The sequence below is a fragment of the Bufo bufo genome, chromosome 5 (assembly GCF_905171765.1).
Source record: "Bufo bufo chromosome 5, aBufBuf1.1, whole genome shotgun sequence".
Taxonomy (NCBI): Eukaryota; Metazoa; Chordata; class Amphibia; order Anura; family Bufonidae; genus Bufo; species Bufo bufo.
In genome coordinates this window covers 100437220-100456420 of record NC_053393.1, presented here as the reverse complement: position 1 = coordinate 100456420, position 19201 = coordinate 100437220, and the positions used below count along the sequence as shown (strand labels likewise).

At 41.4% G+C, this 19201-nt stretch overlaps 1 protein-coding gene across 2 annotated transcripts in view; it reads left to right on the top strand.

Moving 5' to 3' along the window:
* The window catches only part of LOC121001736 (polyamine-modulated factor 1-binding protein 1-like), a 370872-nt gene that overhangs the window by 315256 nt on the left and 36415 nt on the right, over positions 1-19201 (top strand). The window lies entirely within an intron of this gene.

The window sequence follows — 19201 nt, the reverse complement described above, 5'->3', positions numbered from 1 at the left end:
CTGCCTGCCGTAATCAAACAACGCAAGTGTGAAAGTACCCTTAAAAAATACACCTTTTTTCCATTGAAAAAACACTTTTCAATGAAAAAAAAACAGCAAAAATAAAAGCTCCTCATATTTGGTATCACTGCATCCATAATGACCCATACTTCACAATAATCATATAATGTGGGGGGTTCAGTCAGCACAACCCTGTATGCAGATGCACATCGCTATGGCGAAATACACATACAAACGCAAAAACACAAATGCAATAGCACTCGGCAACCAGCACTCTGCCCTGCCTCTATGCTGGATGTTGGATGAGGCATTGGTGTACATTTTGGCCAAAGCGTAATAAGCCACTCACCACGTCAAGGTCTATGAGTGGTCCCTAACACTAGTACCTACCAGTTATGGGCCATGATAGCCACACAAAGTCCAGGGAGCGCAGGTACAGCATGCACGCCAGGCACACTCTGCTTTTAACCCCGTCCGGTGCCGTGACAGCTTTCATCGGATCCAGGGATGCAAGTACCAACATGCATGCTGAGCCCACTATATACTTCTCCTGGAACCAAATGGCTACTGGTAGGCGCTGTAAAAGCAGACTCCAGGGGGCTGGATCTCACAGGCTCTCCACCGGAAGGCAGCCACGATGCCTAAGGAAGGCATCGCGCTGCCTTCCAAGCCATCGGATCCCCATTACAGCAGCACCGGGACCCGATGGCTTCCACAATCCCCGCTGGAATGACCAGTAAACGCTGAAAACCGCAGGTCTGAATTGACCTGCGGTTTGCAGCGATCGCCGATACGGGGGGGGGGGGTCACAGGACCCCCCCTCGGGATTGTCACAGGGTGCCTGCTGATTGATTTCAGCAGGTACTCTGTTCCGATCACCGCGCGGCGGTGATCGGAAATACACAGGGCATACAGGTACGCCCTGTGTCCTTAAGGACTCAGACATCAGTGCGTACCTGTAAGCCCTGTGTCCGCAAGAGGTTAAAAACCGATCAAAAAGTGTTATGTACCCCAAAAGGATGCCAATGAAAACTACTAGTCATCCCACAAAGTTTAAGCCCTTAAACAGCTCTGTATTAAGAAAAATAAAAAAAGTTATGGGTCTTGGGATACGACGATGCAAAAACATTTCAACTTTTTTTTTTTTTTTTTTTTAAAGGGGTTTTATTTTGCAAAAGTAGTAAACACAAGAGTTAATAAAAGTTAATCAGGTAAGTTATGTGTACACTAAAATGGCACCATTAACCCCTTCAGGACCCTGCCATTTTTCACCTTAAAGAGGACCTTTCATTGGTTTGTAGTAAGTGAGATGAATATCTGTACCTGCGCTATTTAAAAAAAAAACAGACAGGGTGGCAGCACAGCGGGGGTAGCCCGCAGGTACAGATATTTATCTCACTTGCTACAAACCAATGAAATGTCCTCTTTAAGGACCAGGCCATTTTTTGCAAATCTGACATGTCACTTTATGTGGTGATCATTTTAAAACGCTTTTACCTATCCAAGCCATTCTGAGATTGTTTTCTCGTCACATATTGTACTTCATGACAGTGGTAAATGTGAGTAAAAATATTTCATTTTTATTTATATAAAAATAGCAAATTTACCCAAAATTTTTAAACATTTGCAATTTTCTAAATTTCTATTTCTCTGCTTTTAACCTCTTCAGGATACAGGGCGTACCGGTACTTAAGGACACAGGGCGTACGGGTATGTCCTGTGTATTTCCGATCGCCGCCGCCCGGTGGGCGGTGATTGGAACAAGTTGTGCAGGCACCTTGGCTAAATGCGCGGGGGGGTCCCTTGACCCCCCGTGTTGTCGATCGCCGCAAACCGCAGGTCAATTCAGACCTGCGGTTTGCGGCTTTACCTGCAGTTTGCGGGGGCGATTGGCGGTGCCATCGGGTCCCCATGCGGCTGTAGGGGGGACCCGATGGCATGGAAGGCAGCGCGATGCCTAAGGAAGGCATCTCACTGCCTTCCAGTGACAAGCCTGTGAGATCAAGCCCCCTGGATCTCACAGGCCGGAAGCTGTATGAGTAATACACACAGTATTACTCATACTGCCAATGCATTCCAATACAGAAGTATTGGAATGCATTGTAAAGGATTAGACCCCCAAAAGTTCAAGTCCCAAAGTGGGACAAAAAATAAAGGGAAAAAGAATTGGTAAAAAATAGGTTGGGGGGGGGGGGAGTATACATATTAGGTATCGCCGCGTCCGTATCGACCGGCTCTATAAACATATCACATGACCTAACCCCTCAAATGAACACCGGACTACCTGAGACAATTGCCCAAAAATTTAAAAAACTATGGCTCAGAATATGGAGACACTAAAACATCATTTTTTTTGTTTTAAAAAAGCTGTTATTGTGTAAAACTTACATAAATAAAAACAAAGTATACATATTAGGTATCGCCGCGTCCATATCGACCGGCTCTATAAAAATATCACATGACCTAACCCCTCAGATGAACACCGTAAAAAATAAAAACCATTTTTTGGCCCCTTACATCACAAAAAGTGTAATAGCAAGCGATCAAAAAGTCACATGCACCCCAAAATAGTGCCAATAAAACCGTCATCTCATCCGGCAAAAATTATACCCTACCCAAGGTAATCGCCCAAAAACTGAAAAAATTATGGCTCTTAGACCATGGAAACACTAAAACATGATTTTTTTTGTTTCAAAAACTTACATAAATAAAAAAAAAGTATACATATTAGGTATTGCCGCATCCATGACAACCTGGTCTATAAAAATATCACATGATCTAACCTGTCAGATGAATGTTGTAAATAACAAAAAATAAAAACGCTGCCAAAACAGCTATTTCTTGTTACCTTGCCTCACAAAAAGTGTAATATAGAGCAACCAAAAATCATATGTACCCTAAACTAGTACCAACAATACTGCCACTCTATTTTGTAGTTTATAAAATGGGGTCACTTTTTTGGAGTTTCTACTCTAGGGGTGCATCAGGGGGGCTTCAAATGGGACATGGTGTCAAAAAAAACAGTCCAGCAAAATCTGCCTTCCAAAAACCGTATGGCATTCCTTTCCTTCTGCGCCCTGCCGTGTGCCTGTACAGTCTATAAATGTAGAGTTTTGTTTGGCTGTTAACCCTTGCTTTGTTACTGGGAAAAATGGATTAAAATGGAAAATTTGCCAAAAAATTTAAATTCTGAAATTTCATCTCCATTTGCCAATAACTCTTGTGGAACACCTAAAGGGTTAACGACGCTTGTAAAATCTGTTTTGAATACCTTGAGGGGTGTAGTTTCTTAGATTGGGTCACTTTTATGGAGTTTCTTCTCTAGGGTTGCATCAGGGGGGCTTCAAATGGGACATGATGTAAAAAAAAAACAGTCCAGCAAAATCTGCCTTCCAAAAACCGTATGGCATTCCTTTCCTTCTGCGCTCTGCCGTGTGCCTGTACAGTAGTTTACAACCACATATGGGGTGTTTCTGTAAACTACAGAATCAGGGCCATAAATGTAGAGTTTTGTTTGGCTGTTAACCCTTGCTTTGTAACTGGAAAAAAATTATTAAAATGGAAAATCTGCCAAAAAAGTGAAATTTAAAATTGTATCTCTATTTTCCATTAATTCTTGTGGAATACCTAAAGGGTTAACAAAGTTTGTAAAATCAGTTTTGAATACCTTGAGGGGTGTAGTTTATAGAATGGGGTCATTTTTGGGTGGTTTCTATTATGTAAGCCTCGCAAAGTGACTTCAGACCTGAACTGGTCCCTAAAAATTGGGTTTTTGAAAATTTCTGAAAATTTTCAAGATTTGCTTCTAAACTTCTAAGCCTTGTAACATCCCCAAAAAATAAAATATCATTCCCAAAATGATCCAAACATGAAGTAGACATATGGGGTATGTAAATTAATAACTATTTTTGGAGTTATTACTATGTATTGTAGAAGTAGAGAAATTGAAAGTTAGAAATTTGCTAATTTTTCCAAAATTTGGGTAAATTTGGTATTTTTTTTATAAATAACAATGATATTTTTTTTTACTCCATTTTACCAGTGTCATGAAGTACAATATGTGCCGGAAGAAAAAAATCTCAGAATGGCCTGGCTAAGTAAAAGCGTTATAAAGTTATCACCACATAAAGTGACACTGGTCAGATTTGCAAAAAATGGCCTGGTCCTTAAGGTGAAATAAGGCTGTGTCCTGAAGGGGTTAAAACAGATAGTGATACCTCCTAAAATAGTTATTACTTTACATTTCCCATATGTCTACTTCATGTTTGGATCAATTTGTAAATTACATTTTATTTATTTTTGGGACGTTAGAAGGCTTAGAAATTTAGAAGCAAATCTTAAAATTTTTAAGAAAATTTCCAAAACCTAATTTTTAAGGACCCGTTCAGGTTTGAAGTCACTTTGTGAGGCTTGCATAATAGAATCCACCCATAAATGGCCCCATTTTAGAAACTACACCCCTCAAGGTATTCAAAACTGATTTTATAAACTTTTTTAACCCTGTAGGTGAAATTTCAGAATTTCACTTTTTTGGCAGATTTTCCATATTAATAAATTTTTTCCAGTAACAAAGCAAGGGTGAAAAGCCAAACAAAACTCAATATTTATTGCCCTGATTCTGTAGTTTATAGAAACACCCCATTTGTGATCATAAACTTCTGTACGGGCACACGGCAGGGCGCAGAAGGAAAGGAGTGCCATATTTTTTTTGGAGGGCAGATTTCACTGGGATAATTTTAAGTTGTCATGTCACATTTGAAGACCCCCTGATGCACCCATAGAGTAGAAACTCCCAAAAAGTAACACCATTTTGGAAACTACTGGATAAGGTGTCAGTTTTGTAGGTACTATTTTAGGGTACATATGATTTTTGGTTGCTCTATATTACACTTTTTGTGAGGTAAGGTAACAAAAAATAGCTATTTTGGCACCGTTTTTATTTTTAGTTTTTTTACAGTGTTCATCTGACAGGTTAGATCATGTGCTATTCTTATAGAGCAGGTTGTTATGGACACAATAATACCAAATATGACAACTGTTTTTTGGTTGTTAGTTTCAGTTTAACATAATAATGCATTTTTGAAACAAATGATTTTTTTGTGTCTCCATATTCTGAAAGCCATAGTTTTTTTTAGTTTTTTTTGGGCGACTGTCTTATGTAGGGGCTCATTTTTTTTCGGTTTGAGAATGACTGGTACTTTAGGGTGCATGTAACTTTTTGATTGCTTGGTATTACACTTTTTGTGATGTAAGGTGACAAAAAATAGCTTTCTTTACACCTTTTTTTTTTTTTTTACGGTGTTCATCTGAGGAGTTAGATCATGTGATATTTTCATACAGCAGGTTGTTACGGACGCGGCAATACTCAATATGTATACTTTTTTTTATTCATTTTAGTTTTACACAATCATTTTTATTTTTTTTAATTGTTTTAGTGTCTCCATATTCTGAGAGACATAGTTTTTTTTATTTTTTGGGCGATTGTCTTAGGTAGGGTCTCATTTTTTTTGGTATGAGATGATGGTTTGATTGGTTCAATTTTGGGGTGCGTATGACTTTTTGTTCGCTTAGTATTACCCTTTTTGTGATGTAAGGTGACAAAAAATGCCTTTTCTTACACCGTAAAAATTTTTTTTACGGTGTTCATCTGAGGGGTTAGGTCATGTGATATTTTTATACAACAGGTTGTTACGGACGTGGCAATACGTATAATAATATGTATACTTTTAATTTTTTTCACTTTTAATACAATAAAAGCATTTTTGATACCAAAAAAATCACGTTTTATTGTCTCCATATTCTGAGATCCATAGTTTTATTTTTTTGGCCCGATTGCTTTATGTAGGGGCTAATTTTTTGCGGGATGAGCTGGCAGTTTGATTGGTACTATTTTGGGGGGCATACACCTTTTTGATAACTTGGTGTTGCACTTTTTATGATGTAAGGTGACAAAAAAAAAATTGTTTTAGCAGAGTTTTTATTTTATTTTTTCTACGGCGTTCAGGTGAGGGGGTGGATCATGTGATATTTTTATAGAGTCGGTCGTTACGGACGCGGCAATACCCAATATGTATGGTTTTCTTTTTTTTCTATTTATTTACAATTTAATGTGTTTTATTTAGGGTAATTATTTTATTTATTTATTTTTTTACTTGAAACGTTATTTTATTATGAAAAACCCTTTTTTTTTTTTTTTGTCCCGCTCTCGGACTTCAACTTCTGGGGTCTGATCCCCTCTGCAATGTATTATACTACATCCTGTATCTCACAGGCTTCCGTAGAAGGCAAGCCCCGATGGCTATGGAAGGCATCGGGTTTGCCTTCTCTGCCATCGGGTCCCCGCCACTGCAGCGCGGGGACCCGATGGAGATGCTTAGGGCACTCGTACCCTCCGCAAACCCTTTGCATGCCATGGTCAGTTTTGACCACGGCATACAAGAGGTTAATACAGCGCCGTACATGTACGGTGCGGATCCTAAAGGGGTTAAAAACTACAACTTGTCCCACAAAAAAAACAAGTCCTCATACGGCTACATAGATGGACAAAAAGTTATAGCTCTTAGAAGGCAACGATGAAACAACTTCCTGGTCATTAAAGGGGTTATCCAATAGTCGAAATACACCCCAAACACACACACATAATGTATAGCACCCTGCATCCCTCTTCATCCCTGCATGGCTGCTGCTGCGTGAAGCTAGGAGGGGCCGCTCACCTTTCATGCCTGCTATTGGCTGCTCCCTCCATCGCCGGATGCTTTGATCTGTGCGACAGGGAGATGCAGCGGTGGCCATGCAGGGATCTGGAGGGACGTGGGTGTCGGGGACCAGGTAAGTATCGTGTCTGGAGGGGGCCACGCATTGTGGGGGTATTTATACTATTGGATAGCCCCTTTCTGGCTGGTCACTAAGGGGCTAATTATGCCTGTGTTGGGCCATAATGAAAGTCCAAGCAGGACTGGATTAAGGAAGCTGCTAATATTGTCTTAAGAGGGGACTGTAGAGAGGCAGAATGTTTTATAAGTATTGTTAGTAAGGAGATTCTCCACCCTAAAAATTAAAAAGTAGTGACCAATGTAAAGCTGCCTTTTCATAGCTCTTGGGAGCTGCATACACTCCTGGTGCTTTACATAGAGTAGACTTCTACAGAATACAGGGGTATGCAGAGGAAGATGGACGGTGAAGAGGGGCCTGAGAGCTGCCAGGGGGGATGTGATGATGTCATCCTGTAGTTCACAGGAAGTCAGCCACAGGGGAGAGACTGAGTTCCTGTTTACACATTAGAGCAAGGTGTCGTACTTGAGGTCACATGACCAGGTTCCTATAAAGAAAAGGTTCAAAATATATGGATGCAACTGAGTTATGGTGAAACAAATTAGACTGCTGGAACACCGGTGGTGAGTTAGTAATATATGTAAAGTAGAAAAACATCAGCAGCTAGATAAAGTAGCTTAAAATGTTCCGTTAAAGAAGCACTCTGTTTTTTAGTACTACATAAGACCTAGGGTAGTAATGATTGAGCTTACCAGCCACTATTTTATAGAATTATAAGCTTTATTCCCAGCCTCCATTGCCCCATGTGATCCCCCACTCTGTCTGGCCAATTCACTCACAACATCTTTAAAGTGAACCACAACCCAGGCTCTCTAAACAATCCTACTAGAGCCTCAATGTCGGCTTCAATTGAATGAGTAGTAATCCTTAGGCCCCTTTCACTTGAGCAAATTCAACGCGTTGGACTCGCAGCGTGTGTCAGCGAAAGCACCCGTCCTGACCTCCCAGCACTGATGGGGTTGCATAGAATTATATTGATTTATGATGCTATATAAACCTTACAGTTCTGGGATGTATTGGATAACACTGACAGCACTATGTCAGGGCTATACAATACATTCCAGAACTGTGAGGGTTACATAAATCAATATAATGCTGTGCGACCCCATCAGTGCTGGGAGGTCAGGACGGGTCTCTCACTGACAAATGCTGCGAGCCCAATGCGTGTAACTTACTTGTCTGAAAAGGGCCTTACTTTGAGTCCACACTAAAAATGCGGAATGAATCGGCTCATCGAAGTCAAGGTCAAAAGGCAAAGGCGGCCAGTTAGCCCAAGTTCACGTCTCTGGTGAACGTTTCCATCAGAGAACAACCTGCTGGCATTGGCAGATTGGCCATAGACCCTACAGGGAAATATACCGGTGGGCAAATGTCCAGTGGGCCACCCAAGCCTCCCTGTTTACCACCAGCCAGGTACTTCAAAACCTGATCCTGTCAGTATTAATTAATGTAGTAGCATCATCTGCCTGACTGGCAGCCACAGGTGCCCTCCTGAATTCAACTGTATTATTTCTTCAGGACGATGTACAGTTAAATACTGTGGCGCAGGGCAGCAGTATCTTGTGTTGCACTGTGGTATTTGGTTTCGCAGAGACAGTATTTTGTTCTGCACTGTGGTATTTGGTTCTATTGGGCGGTATTTTGTTCTGCACTACATATTGTTGGCCCTGCCTACTTCTGTTGTCCCACGTTCTGTCAATTTGCACCCGCATACAACATGGGGCCACTTTTAGTTTTTTCTTCCAGGGCCACTCTTAAAGGGGTATTCCCATCTCAGACAACGGGGGCATATCGCTAGGATGGGACCCGCACCTACAACGAGAACAGAGAGGGGAAAGCTGTGGCTGGAGGACCCCGGATTTCCCGGGATCCGTTCACCACCAAGCGCTGCTCCCATAGAAGTGAATGGGAGCGCACGCGCGGCCCCTGCTCCCATTAATTTCTATGGGGCAGACGGAAATAGCCGAGCCAGTGCTCGGCTATTTTCGGCAGCCCCATAGAAATAAATGGAGGGCGGCTGCGCATGCGCAGTGCGCCCTCCGTTCATTTCCCCGTTCCGTTCTTATTGTGGGTGGGACCCGCATTTATCAGACAGTGGGGGCATATTCTAGCGATATGCCCCCATTGTCTGAGGTGGGACAACCCCTTTAATTCCCAATCTGCACCTGCCAGCTGGAGTTCACCGGATCCGGCATTGCTGGGTTCTACAGATCACCTGAGTTCACCTGATCCCTATTGACTATAATAGGATCTCCCAGTGATCCCGCCGCTTACCGAGCATAAATGCCGGGTTTCAGACAGAAAAATACTGCTGCATGTAGCAGCTTTTAACTGGCCGCTGACAGATAGCATTTGCGCCGGGTCAGGCATGCCGAAGTTATAAACGCTGCTAAAGCTCGGGGCAAAATAAAAAGCAAAACAAAAACAAACGGAGTGCTTCTTTAAGAATGCAAGATGAGGAGCCCACAGGTCATAAAACCCTGCATTTGATTGGACATGAAGAGCATCTAATAGCCAAGAAAATCCAGTCCGGCACCTCATTTAATGCACAGTCTATAGATAATATTATAGAATTAAGCATTCTGCTTTTCTTAGGGAAGAGCACAGTATTCCACCGCTCCAGTTACTCATCTCTACGAAAATTACATTAAAGTTGCAGTCTGCACATAAATCATTTCAAAAGTGAGGAACTGAGGCCTGGAAATGTAATAGAATCTAATTGCAGGGTTTTCACATTGCACTTTAGTAAATTGTGATCTTAGCATAAAAACGCAGTGGCCGAGAGCACGGGATTTTATTATAAAGATGTCAGTGTTAGTTGGAAGCGTGCACATATTTTTTATTGGATATTAACGCTTCCAGTGATCAATGACCGTGTGCGGAGTACATTAGAATTTGTTTTTGATCAGCAGAATGCAATTATTCACCAAACTCAAAACAGAAGGCAAACTTGTAAGAGAAGGAGGAAGAGTTATGGCTTTCTCACAGCGCAGGTAATTTTAATATAGACGAGATTGGTCCAAGTCCTGCAGTTTGGACTGATAGATCATCTCGCACAACTATCATTTCAATAATCTCAATGACAGTGCGGCACTGGATACTTGGTACACTATTATAAATTAAATTTACGGCAAATGTCATTGCTGAGAATATGGAGAGAAATCCGTCATTTGTGTTTGTGGAAGTTAAGATAGGGGAAAAAATGTAAGATTCTGTGACAAAACATAACAAAAATGATGTATATGTCGGGGCGATATTACCAGTTGTATGCAATTTCCTTTTTCCATTACAATTTCATTAATATACTGGAGTCACAACTGAGTGTGCTATAGCGGCACAGCGTGTTCTCAGAAGAAATAAGCACATACCTAGATGCCCAGTGATAAGACGAAATGGCAGGTTTGCTTCTTGAAGCGGAAACGGACGCTGCCTTATGTGACAAATTTGCTTCAGCTCAACACGGAATGTGTGGATGGCAGCCATGTTTATCCAGTGCTGTTCTTTAAGGATTCTGAAATACATTTTGGTAAGAGCTGTGAGGCAGAGCACAGCAGGTAGCAATAGGAAATGCTGCAGACATGTTGCAGCTCTGATTACAGCACGGCTGAGTTAAGCACGGGGAGATGGAATATACATCAATAGAAAATTTCATCTCCTGTTCTGAGGACTTGCGAATTTCAGGATTTTCATTTTTCTTTTATTTATTTTTTTAACCCCTTTTAGAATAATTGTTCTCTTTGAATGCTACCCTCTTACCCCCAAGAGTAGCAAGATGGGGAGGGAGCAGCACACACAGACCCCCTCGCTCTACCTTTCTCTTATCACATTACAATGAAAAGGTTTAGATTCTCAAACATGAGGTTATTTAGGTTCCAGAACTCATGTATACTGTAGACCTAAGCGGGTATTTTTTATAATCTATCTGGAATAAGACTCGTCCTCAGCCCTAAAAATTTGGGGGATCATTTATTAAGACCCATAGCTGGCGGTGCAACCGCCGAAGTTATGAAGAGGCGCCGACCTCTCAATAACTTCAGCGTATCCAGCACCAGGAGCTGGCTTACATTTAGACTATTTTATATGCCTAAACCAGGCATAGAAAATGATGAGTGAGACGGGCCCTTTCCTTCCCCCTCCCCCATGCCAAGCCCACATTTTTAGAATTGGCATGAGCAGGGAAATGTTGCAGATTGCAGCGCAACTAACAGTTGCACCGACATCTGCGCCTGAAAAACACCTTATATAGGCGTATTTCAGTATAACAAATGACCCCCATAATATTTGTAAATGGAAGGATCACAAATCAAATCCTTGAGGAGAATTTGTCATCAGGGGAAAATTTGAAGTCTGTGTTGGAGTACTTTATGCCACATTTATCAAAGGTCTCATGTTACTTGATACATTTGTCTTATCCTTGGACCTAACACTTTTGTCTAGAAAAGCTACTCCAGTTTTTCTACTCCACCCTCCTCCTGAAGTGAGGTTGCGACTCTTTTTAAAAAGTCTCAATGCTAAATCTGGAGTGAAACTCATTAACATAGCTAACCACACCCACTTCCCCACCCACACCGCTATCCAGACACAAACGTAATCCTATTTACTGTGATTGTAAAACCGCATGTGACCATCCAAATGAAGCGTACATTTTCTGGATCTGGCATTTGTTTCCTTACGCACTTATGCTTCTCAACTAAAAAAATTAAATAAATAAAAAACCTCCCGTGGTGAAATCCTGCAAAATCACATTAAAACGCTTTTTATCTACTTGCAGCCCTAATATTGCATGTAAAACAGCACAAGTTCACCCGACCATATAAATGTATAAGGACAAAAATACCAGAAAATGTATACCTCCTATGGATGGTCATACGCGGTTTTATGATCACCATGTAAATAGGATTAAGTATGTGTATGGATATGCATCAGAGGTATTTTCTTTTCTCTAATGAGTTGGCGGTCCAAATTGAGAGTGAGATGACTGCTACCACATTGGATGTGTACCGGTGATTCATTACACAGGTGAAGAAAGCGCACTCCAAAAATATTGCTGGATACAGGAACATTGATCTAATATATTTGCTGCCTTTGTTGCCTGCCAGACAGTGTAAAAGTCATCACGTCTGGCCCTGTCAATCAAAGTGGAGTGGGTGTGGCAGTTGCAGAGAGAGCTTAGCCTCTAGGTGTAACAGCAACGCCCCCGTTGCTCCTAGAGGCTCATTTGCATATATTAAAACATTTTTCTCAGCAATGTGGGCACATATGAACATGGGGCCAACAGAGATGCAATCAGCTGCCAAGCGCACATGTAACAGGTCAGCCAGTGTCATAGGTACAAATCTGCTGACAGATGCCTTTAAAATGTTTTTTCCCCATGGCTGAGATGGGATAACGTCAGTAAGAAGCGGCCAGAGTGGGCTGTGCCCCGCTGTTTCCATAACTCCCATAGCAGTGAATAGGAGCTACACTGTTTCTGGTAAGAGCACATACATGTACTTCGTTCTGATCGAGTGGACACAGAAAGAAAAAAGTTTCAAGTTTTCCCTTACAAAAATGACAACTTAAAGCAAATAAAAAATATGCAAATTCGGTATTGTAAAAATATCACATGATTAAAACGATGCCAGAACATCTATTTTTTGGTGACCTAGTCTCACAAAAAGCATAATATCAAGCAATCAAGAAAGCTTTACGTACCCCAAAATGGTACCAATGAAAACATCACTTCATCCTGCAAAAAACAAGCCTCCAGAGAAGACAATCAGCCTAAAAAAATATGGCTCTCAGAAAATGACAACACAAAAATGCTATGTGTAAACATAGTAATACTTTAAAATAAAACTCTATAAAATTGGGATCTCCGTAATTGTACTGACCAGCAGAATAAAGTTAATATTTCATTTCTCCTGGTGTACGATGCAGTAACAAAACCCACAAAGCAATAGCAGCATTGCCCCCTTTTCTTTCTCCTGCTTCCCAAAAAGCTAAATAAAAAGTCCTCAAAAACTTGTATCTACTGAAAAATAGAACCAACGATAATGGTGACTCATCAAGCAAAAAATAAGCCCTCACACAGCTCAGTCGAGTAAAATAAAAAAAATCATATACGGTACTTCTCAGAAAATGGCTGTACTGGTACCCCGGAGGCTGTTCAAAAGCAACATGGTGCCTGTAAACCAATCCATTATAATCTGCAAAAGCCAAATGGTGGTATTCCCCTTCTGAACCCTGCAGTGTACCCAAATACCAGTTTACGTCCACATTTATAGCATTTCTGTACCTAGTAGAACCCTCCTAACAATTTAAAGGGTGCGGTGTGAGTCTTAGATGGCACAAGGTGGGCTCAACATATTGGGCACTGTAATGTCATATCTCAAGGAAAACTTAAAACTTTCTTTTTGCACGGTCCGCTGTTGACTTATTTCTGCAAAATGTATTTGGCGTCAAAATACTCACCCTGCTCTGAGCAGCCGAATTTTCCAAAATGGGGTCACTTCTCCAGGGTTCAATTTATTATTTCACCGCCGAACCTCTACAGTTGTCAGCACAAGCGGTATAAATCACCACATTGGGCCGCAAAGGAAACCGCATCATAGTAAGAGGGCTTACTTTTCACCCTGGCATACAATGTGCACAATCCATAAAGTAAAAAACAGCACTGAAATGGCATATTTGTGGAAAAATTGCAAATTTCGCTTAGTTTCTAAAATTCTAAATGTTCTTACGTCTTAAAAAAATAAAAATACATTTACAAAATGATGCCAACCTAAAGTAGGCATATGATGAATATGAATTAGTAACTATTTTGTGAGGTATCACTATCTGTCTTAAAGGGGTTGTCTGGCTTCAGAGCTGAACCCGGAAACAACCCGATCTGCACTCATTTACCATGAATGAGTGGAGCATTAGAGCTTTTTACAGTCCGATGCCCCTCCTTGTCTTTCGCTGAATTGCGCAGGGCAAGGGAATTTTCTTGAGATGCGGTGACATACCCTGGCTCCGCCCAACAGCAAGCCCGGTGACGTCACCGGTAGTGTTGAGCGAACTTCTGTTTTAAGTTCGGCGTCTAAAGTTCGACTTCCGGTTAGCGGAGAATCCCGATATGGATTCCGAATTCCGTTGTGGTCCGTGGTAGCGGAATCAATAATGGCCGATTATTGATTCCGCTACCACGGACCACAACGGAATTTGGAATCCATATCGGGATTCTCCGTTAACCGGAAGCCGAACTTTAGACGCCGAACTTAAAACAGAAGTTCGCTCAACACTAGTCACCGGCACTAAAATCTACATCATGTCAGTTGTTGCGACGTTTTTCTGGTGAAGGATTTTACGCTATTCAATGAAGTATGAGATCTGCTTTTTTTTGTGCGGATTTTCTACGCACAAATCTGCGGCATGTTCAGTGATGTCAGATTTGCAATATTAGGCCGGGTCAGAAAGGTGAATAATGGCATGTCTGTGAGGGTTAATCAGTAGAACAAGGGGAAAACTTTTACGTAAATCTGCATGTATTAACATGCAGTTTTATATGAGGATTTTACTGCTGCTGAAACTCCATTGTTATAATAGAAAGGCTCTGGATCAGTCTTGTTTTACGTATGGTTTCTATTTAGATGTGATAAGTTAACAAAGAAGAATAAGATATGTAGATACTGTATATTTAAGTCCTGTTCTCATGTAAAATGCATTTGTTTATTAAACTTATGTTTTTTGGCACCTTGATGAAACCCAAAGGAAATAGTAAGGGAGTTGTAATTTAGCGGTAGCCAGTGTACTGTACGCTGTCTCTCTGTGGAGTACTTCTGATATATCTATCATTGTCTGTTTCTATGACTGATAGTTTAATAATGTTACTAGGAACAACAAAACCATGACACACAGGGACGGTGAATCCAGATTGCAATAAGAGGGCTGCATTTTTCAAGGAAGTTGTCTATAGGCACATTTTGGGCAGACACTGTGTTTGTTGAAACATGAAGGATTGCAGCGTTTGGAGGGCACCTGCTGAATAGACAAGCTTCTGCAAACATGTAAGAACGGCTCCTAGGTAGTTTTATGTCTATAGCGATGCGGACACTGGCATCACTGGAAAATATGAATTAATATATTTAAAGAGAACCTTTCACTTTAAAATGCAGTGCAATCAACAGGCATCATGGTATAGAGCAGGAGGGGCTGAGCAGATTGATATATAGTTTTGTAGGGAAAGATTCAGTAAAACTTGTAAGTATCTCTGCTTTTTTCTAACTTAAAGGGGTTTTCTGAGACTTTTATAGTGATAACCTATCCAGGTCATCAGTATCTGATTGGTAGGGGTCCGACACCCAGGACCCCTGCCGATCAGCTGTTTGAGAAGGCAGCAGCGCTCACAGTAGTATAGGGTCGCAGCGCAACACACATGTTTGCTGCAATCCCGACCCCAGTATTACAAAAAATCCAGCAGTGTTGCTCCCAAAATCGCTGTGTAGCCATAGGCATACCCGAAGACCACCTCTTTTAACAGCTCTCAGGGCAGTTGATAACAGTGATTAATATCATTCCCTGTGTAAGTGTGTATACAGGGATAGCTGTCAGTCACTGATAGTTGTACACGGGGGAGGTGTTATCAGTGATTGATATCAATCTCTGTGTAAGTGTATATGCAGAGATAGCTGTCAGTCACTGATAGCTGTACACGGGGAGGTGTTATCAGTGATTGATAGTATTCTCTGTGTAAGTGTGTATACAGAAGTAGGCATCAGTCACTGATAGCTGTACACGGGGGAGGTGTTATCAGTGATAGTATTCTCTGTTTAAGTGTGTATACAGAAGTAGGCATCAGTCACTGATAGCTGTACACGGGGGAGGTGTTATCAGTGATAGTATTATCTGTGTAAGTGTGTATACAGAGATAGCTGTCAGTCACTGATAGTACCTCCCCTGTGTACTGTGAACTGTTCATGGTACTGGTCGTAAGAAAAGGCAGAGATGTAAATGTATAAATGACAAGTTTTACTGAATCTTTTCCCAGAAAACAAGATATATAAATCTGCTCATCTTCTCCTGCTCTGTAACATGCTGCCTGCAGATTGCACTGCATTTTGGGGGTGACAGGTTCTCTTTAATTAGTAAGCAGAGCACGTTCCTTTTGTGCAAATATGTGGTCTGTGCCTCTGAACTTGCTCCATATTGAGGAACTAGAATAAAACCATTGAACTGTATTTGACGTGCAATTAAATTGCATTTAAATAGTTATCCACATCATCATGTAGACCTCCACTGGTCTGGGGGTTATCTTGAAAAAATGTTTTAAGTTTTTAGGGCAGTATTATGGATTTTCCATTGATTTGCATTGACACCAGTACTAGAGATGAGCGAAGTTTTGAAAAATTCTGCCTTCGCCTAAGTTCGACAAGAAATTTGATTCGTTATGAATTACTTTGTCACAAATCGCTTTCCATTGTATGGAGCGGGTGCAATGCCGTCATTTAACCCCTCAGATGCCGTGTTCAATGCTGATCGCAGCATCTGTGACTCACATTGAGCCGTTCAGGGGTTAAAAAAAATTATAATACTCACCTCATTCAATTGCTCACAGAGAAGCCATCCATCTTGATTGAAGAAAACCCGCCAAAGGACCTGCGGGGTGATAACGTCACCACATGAGCACGCCGGGCGTGCACGGTGAGGTCATCGTACTCACCGCAGGTCCTTTGGTGGGTTTTCTTCAATCAAGATCGGGACGGATGGCCTCTCCGTGAGCAAGTGGATGAGACGAGTATAATTTGAATTTTAAGCCACCATTTTAGGAAAAATTTATTAATTAACACGAAGCGCGAGGAAATTCGGCTTTATGACAAATCAATTTTTTTTGAAATTCGGATCGAAGTCCACATTGGATACTTTGATTCGCTCAACAATAACCAGTACCAACAACAGAATTTCAGAAATTGACTGCACAAACTTTGACTTATCAAACTTTTCATTATAATTTCCTGCTTTCCTCTTCAGAATTATATCATAAAGGCTGCTTTTGATATCCTTCCTAACATGACTGTGACAAGATGGTGGAGACTTGCAGATGGCACTTAGCGATTATTTGCTGGTGTGAGACATTAAGGGATTAATGTCACTGCTGATAAGATGTCTTGTTAATATTTATTTATTCAGAAATATTTGCCGCTAGAGATAAAACAAGACATAAATGTTGTCTCTTTGTGTACCACAGTTGCATAGGGTACAGAGACAGAGGCAAAGGGGAGAGCTAGCAATTATAACCAGTGCTGTGTGTGCAAAGGTCGGAAAGTCTCTGGTAGAGTCAGATAAAGGCTTCTGGGCCACGTCACATACCGCATTGTATTTGCCCTTTCTCCCCTTACAGTTACGGTAATAAGGCAGGCTGCAGGAAGAATCATGCAGCAATTATTCATATTTGTTGTCACTAATCATTCAGTCTGCCGGGTCTCATAGAAATTAAATCAGCCTGACACTATGCTCCACAGATCTGACTGTTGCATTAGGTATAAGCAGCAGTCTACAATATGTGGGTGAAAAATAATATAACTGTTTATCTTGGTCTAACACATTCATACAGTACATAATATATCACAATATAGCCAGTCTCAGTCACCTTCCCTGACAACATGCTGTAGAAAATGACATCTGCCTAAACAGCCAGCACTGCGACTACTTCTACATATTGAAGGTTAACAGATTTTCCGTTTTATTTAGACACATCAAAAGTCACATTGCTCCAAAGACCTGCTTTTAACAAAGAGATCTTGGCCCTCATATGAGGCCATTGCTCAACTGACATGAAAGTCAATTTCCGCTTGTTGTTTTTAAATTCTGTTCTGATGAATTTCTCAATATAACTTCACTGCAATCCGAGCATCCGTTATTTGATACAGAGCTCGAAATCGCCCACATATCGACAGATATACAAGATAACATTCTTGCTACTCAAAACAACCAATCGCGAGGGAGAATACTGCATACTGTGTTAAGTTCAGTGTATGGTAGCCTACTACCAAGCCTAGAAGAGACACTTCAAGTTATCAAATAAACAAAGAAAAATAAGGCTTGTGGCCTTTGGCCCAGATATTCAAGACTGGATGAGGTACTGCATACAAGCTTCATGAGATCATCAGCAATATCTTGAACGATCCCACCAAACCTCAGAAATGGCAGCATTATCTCTATCTTTAACAAGGGTGACAAATTGCAGTGTACTAACTGTGGGCCATTGCCCTGCTCTCCCGACAAGTTAAATCCTCAAATGTGTCCTTTTAAATTGTCTGCTCCCACTTGCTGAAGAGATCCATTGCTGAGTCTCATTGTGGCTTCAGACAATATTATGGTACAACGAACTTGTTATTTGTAGCAAGGCAAATCCAAGATAAATCTGTGAGTAACATCAAAATCTGTATGTGCCCTTCATTCAGTGTCGGACTGGGGTACCTAGGGCCCACCGGTAAAATTTATTTTGGGGGCCCACCATATGGATACATTCAAATATAATAAATAATCTAACAAGTTTTTTATATGAACATAGGCTGGTTGAGGTGCGGAAAATTGAATATATATATATATATATATAGTGCAGTAAGTCTACTATGTTATGAGCCACTCGTGCAGGGGGTGGGAGACTAGGGGCCCACCTTGCTCAGGGGCCCACCGGGGGATTCCCCTGTACCCTTGTGGGCCAGTCCGAGCCTGCCTTCATTGATCTGGCAAGGGCCTTTGACCTCTCTCAATTGGGAGCAGGGGCAGACTGGGAACTTTAAAAGGGTTGTCTCATCACAGACAAAGATATGCCCCCATTGTCTTATCGGGAATGGAGCCCCGCAAAGTGGTGGCTGGAGCACTTCCGGTCCGGCCACCACCAAGCGCTTTCCCCATAGAAGTGAATGGGGGCACACCACGCATGACCGGCTACCGCTCCCATTCACTTCTATGGGCCTGACGGAAATAGCCCTGGACCTTTAAGTGGCCCTAGGGAGAAAAAAAACTGAAAGTATCCCCAAGTTGAAGGCAAGTCCAAATTAACAACAGGTGGGGCAACACAAGTAGGGAGCCATAATATGGCTCTGCTCAGCATGCTAATTGAACCAAAAAAGAAAGAGGCGTCCGAGCTACAACAATGTACCTATAAAATCAATCTTTTAATACATAATTACATTAAAATCCAAGACACCCCTACTAATTTGGAGACAAGATACAACAAGAGGGCAGACCAGCACAAGATACAAGGTTAAAAAGTAACACACGAACAGCCAAGACTATGTAGTGGCACCTGATAGTTCACAGAAATAATGTGTTACAAAGGTCTACCCTCAGTGGGGTTGCCACTAAATCAATTATAGGCTTCCTATGAAAGTGCAAGTACGAC